This window comes from Lissotriton vulgaris, chromosome 1_2, assembly GCF_964263255.1.
Source record: "Lissotriton vulgaris chromosome 1_2, aLisVul1.2, whole genome shotgun sequence".
Taxonomy (NCBI): Eukaryota; Metazoa; Chordata; class Amphibia; order Caudata; family Salamandridae; genus Lissotriton; species Lissotriton vulgaris.
This window is the reverse complement of record NC_141686.1, coordinates 126,963,744-126,969,003: the sequence shown is the minus strand read 5'-3', so window position 1 is coordinate 126,969,003 and position 5,260 is coordinate 126,963,744.

Below are 5,260 nucleotides of genomic sequence, written 5' to 3'. Positions count from 1 at the left end.
GTACGCTGTGAGAGGTTTAAAAACATGATGAGGTCAACTAACACACAAAACCCATGCCCCAGTGAAGGGGGTCGGTGAGCCCAAGAGGAAACCTGCAAAAACCTCAGCGGAAATCTCCATAAATAATGTTAATGTTAATGTTATGGGTGTCTTATATAGCGCTCAGCTACTCCAAGGAGTGTCCCGGCGCTTTCTGATCCATAGCTGAAACAGAAAGGAAAAATGGAAAGGAAGCAGACCTCTCATTGACTATAGAGCCAAGTTTTCAAACCTTTTCTAAAGGCCAGCAGGTTTGGAGTACAGCGGAGTGACAGGGGGAGGGTGTTCCACAGCTTGGGAGCGAGATGCTTGAAAGAACGTCCCCCTATCCTAACTTTCCTGATAATGGGGACAGTTGCCAGACCAAGGGATTCTGATCTGAGGGATCTTGTGGGCTTATAGAAGGTAAGACGATTCTGGATGTACTTAGCCCCAACAGCATGGAGCGCCTTGTGCGCCAGTGTAAGTGCCTTAAAAATAATCCGCTTTCTGACAGGAAGCCAGTGGAGGGAGAGTAACAGATCCGAGGCTCTGGCATGGTGGGGAAGGCCAAAAATGGCCCTCGCCCCAGAGTTTTGGACCACTTGAAGTTTTTGCAATAGGTAGTCCGGAAGACCCAAGTATAAAACATTAGAAGTCGAGCCTGGAACAAATTAAGGCCTGAACCGTCGTTTTCCTATGGACCAGAGGAAGCAGAGGAAGGAACTTCCGCAGCATTTTCAGGAGACCGAAACAGGTGCCAGTAAGGCCCATGATCTGGGACTTCAATGATAAATTATTATCAATTTTAACCCCAAGGTTCTTAGCAACCGAGGAGGAAGATGAGGGAGGAAACATATTCACAGGCCACCAATCCTGCCATGGCAGGTCTGCCTGACAAAACAGCCCCAAGACAGCCGCGGATGCTCTCTCCGTTGAACTCAGCACCCTTTCTACAGGTGAAGAGAAGCTGGGTGTCATCAGCGTATGATATGATCTGGGCTCCAAAAGACTCCGCCAGCACCGCAAGGGGAGTCATAAATATGTTAAAAAGGGTCGGGCTGAGCACCGACCCCTGAGGAACTCCGACCTCCAAGGCGGTACTTCGGCAGAGTACGGGGGGGCCCAGACCACCTGTCGACGACCCGCTAGATAAGATCTAAGCCAGCTGAAAACCGTCCCTCTCAGACCGATCTCGTAAAGTCTGCTGAGGAGACCCTCATGAGGGACGGTGTCGAAGGCCGCCGACAGATCTAACATCACCAGCATAGCTCTTCCACCTGAGTCAAGTACTTCCTTGATGGCTTCATTTACCTCCAAAAGAGCGGTCTCAGTGCTAAGATTAGAGCGAAAGCCTGACTGGGTGGGATGAAGCAAACCATGACTTTCAAGAAAAGTGGAGAGCACAGCGTGGACGTGCTTTTCCACAATCTTTGCCAAACCCGGTAAAAGAGATATTGGCCTATAATTTGCATGATTCGCCGGATCAAGACCAGGCTTTTTAAGAAGTGGAACAACCATTGCCTGTTTCCAGGCAAGAGGGATGATTGAGAACAGGATTGATCAAAGGGTTCAGAATCATCGCTGTACTGGCCAAAAAGGTAGCAGGACAAGGGTCCAAAGGGGAGCCTGACTTGCTCTTGAGAAGGAGATCAAGAGAGGTGGAAGCAGACATAGCTGGAAACTCCGAGAGAACAGGACTGGACTCGATAGACAAAGTTGATGGGTTACTAAGGTTGGGAACTGAGCTAAGGCCAGAGGAGGGAAAGGAGTCTTGGATCTGTTTAATTTTTGCTGTAAAGAAGTTTGCCAGCGAGATAACCCATGGCTCAGAAAACTCGTGATGAAATACACTAGCCTTGGGGGAGACAAACTCCTTGACAATAGTGAAAATTTCCCTACAAGAGTTGGACGCTGACTCAATTCTGGTAGAAAAATAGCTCTTTTTTGCTGCCAGAATATCAGCATGATATAGCTTAATAGAGGCCTTATAAGCGACCTTGGCTTCCGCATCATATTGCTTACGCCAAAGCCTCTCTGCTAACTTACAGTTGCGTCTGGATAGGGCCAAAGACTCCGAAAACCATGGCGCCGAGCTCCGCTTAGTAGATGAGCAAGGCGTGGAGAAAGGGGCAAGTTCATCTAGCCGCTGAATCAGCCATTTCTGTAATGTGTCAAGGTCGCTATCTAAATCACCTGATAAAGTGCAAGGATGTTCCAAGCAGGCTTGGGCCAAACTTTCAGGGGTGACCCGATGGTATGGCCTACTGGGGTGCCTAAGATGATTGGAGTTTACACTAGATGATTTGCTCGTACCCTGAATTTGAAAACAGATCAAAAAATGGTCAGACCAAAGAACAGGGACGGGACAGGTCATGACAAGAGGAATGGTGGAAAACACTTGATCAAGAGTGTGGCCCTTGTCATGGGTCGCGTCCGACAGATAGGGAGTAAGACCTAGAGGGGCGGTGATGTTATTGATTTTGATTGCATCACCGTCCATCTCAACGTCCATATGTATATTGAAATCCCCTAGCACTATGCAGTGTTCTGTCTTCAGGCAAAGTGTTGTAATTACTGTCTGTAACTCATCAAAAAAGGGGTCTCGCAGGACAGGAGGTCTATAAATCAAGAGCCCTGAGAAAGATTGATGGGGGGACAAAACAAAGGAAAAAACAAGGGATTCACAACCTGAAATGGACATTAATGGTACGACCACACAGGTGGCAGATCTTTGGACCACAATTGCGACCCCTCCACCCCTACCTATAGATCTGTCCTGTCTGTAGAGTACATAATCCGGCGGGATAGCAGTAGCAATATCCGGATTGGAGGACTCACCTAGCCAAGTTTCAGTGAGCATTAAACATAGTGGTTTTTCCGTTGTCAGCAGCTCGAAGATGTCCAGAGCATGTCTACACAGGGAGCGGGTATTGAGTAACAGGCACTTATAGTTGACAGCGGGGAGAGGGCGAGATGCCTCGGGCACCGATAAAAGATTTGGGTGCCACCCACAGCCAGGACAACAACATTTACCTTTGTGCCGCCCTGGAAAGACAGGCCGACCGTTGTCTAAGCTTTTCCTGTGAGACAACAGTTCAGCTGCGGTATATGTGAGCCTAGAACCAACACCCCCCGTCGCGCTGTCCGCTGCTGCGACGCTGACGGGTGCAGACGGGCAGGACTCTGGCACGACTCCGGCGCAGGTCCGGCGCGTCCGCTGTACGCCTCCGCTGCGCGGAGTCATCTTGGTCCGTTTTTAAAGCGCTGCTAGAGCGCGTCACCAGCCCGACCCACACCCAATATGGCGGCCAAAACCGAAGAACACAGCCTCGGCGTCAATACTCAGCCGAGAGCCGGTGGGAGGCGAAGGGAGGGGGGGAATGAACACAGAGCGCCAGGGAGCGCAAAGGAAGTCTCAGCACACTTCTTAAAATCAAGTCTGCCAAAACGCTATGACAGAGGTCTAAAAGATGCAATTAGCATAAAGTAAAGAGGGAGACCTCCCGGCTTCAGCCTCAGGAGGGAAAAGCAGCTTTAGTCAGAGTATCAATCGCTCTAACCTGACGATCCCTTTTAAAGCGCTGCTAGAGCGCGTCACCAGCCCGACCCACACCCAATATGGCGGCCAAAATCGAAGAACACAGCCCTCGGCGTCAATACTCAGCCGAGAGCCGGTTAGAGGCGAAGGGAGGGGGGGGGGGGGGAATGAACACAGAGCGCCAGGGAGCGCAAAGGAAGTCTCAGCACACTTCTTAAAATCAAGTCTGCCAAAACGCTATGACAGAGGTCTAAAAGATGCAATTAGCATAAACTAAAGAGGGAGACCTCCCGGCTTCCGCCTCAGGAGGGAAAAGCAGCTTTAGTCAGAGACAACCAAAGCGGTTATAATAGATGGGGAGGATGAAGTCATTCAAGTGGATGCAGGGGGGCTGAGACAGTCAACTTAAACAATCAGTCCATACATCCAGATGTGACTCTCTCTAACAAGTATTCTGTGCTGATAGATGGTAACATGGAAGAGGGGGAAATACTTCATCCCAGTCACCAGCCCTCCAAAAAGTCTGAAATGCCTGAGCTGCAGGGGAATCCAGCGCAGATTTGTACCAGTAAGTTAGTTGCCACTAAAGTAGACGTGACCTCTTCAACGCTGGCAGATATTCTTCTGACCATGAAGGGGGAAATATCAAAACAGGTTTACGGTCTCAGAGAACAATCAATCTGAGTTGGCTAGCCATTTTTCAACCTCTGAAGCCATTCAGGCCTCTTATGAAGCTCTAGCAAAAAGACTTGACGATGTTACACTAAGGACAGAAATACTGGAGAAGCAACTACCACTTATAAGGGATTCGGTGCACTCTACAGATGAAGTAGTGCAAAGTTGAGTGCACAAAACCGAGAACTAAAAGAGGTCATTGAGAGGTTAGAGAATCATTCTCGACGGAACAATTTAAAAATACTTAATGTGCCAGAAGCAATGGAAGGAGCCGATCTGAAGGGCTTGTGATATCGCTGATAAAGGGGACTGTTTTGAAGGGAGATGAGACGGTGGACCTAACACAGGAAATCCAGAGGGTGCATCGAGACCCCTTTCGAAGAAATCCTGCTAGGCAAATGCCAAGGAAAATCTTGGTAAACTTCTTGACTTATACTGTAAAGGAGCAGATTCTCTCGTCAGCATTGAAAGAAAAAACGATTGTATTCAACAGCTCTAACCCCCTTCAATTTTCAAATAAGGTCTGATATCTCTTATGTGACAGCCACCAGACAATGGGAGCTTGGGAAAAGACTGGATGAATTGAATGGCTTCGGGGTTAAGGTACAACTAAAGTTCCCTGCACACTTAAGGGTGATGTGGAATAACCACATGCACTTGGTAAAAACAGGGGAAGATGCTGACGATTTAATTCTGCAAATCAGGAAAGAACAAGGTTCAAAAGGCAGTGATTAGGTGGGGAAAAGGTGCATAGGTAGGGGATAGAAGTTTTCTTTTTCCTGGCCTCTTTGTGTTATTTTTTCTCTACTCTCAGTCAGGTTTTTTCCCTTCTATATTTCTATATGGGATTTAGTATGCCTGATTGGTGATATGTGGTAAGACCGCAATATAAAGACCGGCTAATGACAGAGTATTATAAAACTAATTGAAAATAAAACTGCATCCAGGAAAGGGAGCCTAGCCAAATAGGCTTAGCCTATTGGAAGGGAGGGTTCCTCAGTAGGGGGTAGGGCACAGGTGGAGTTT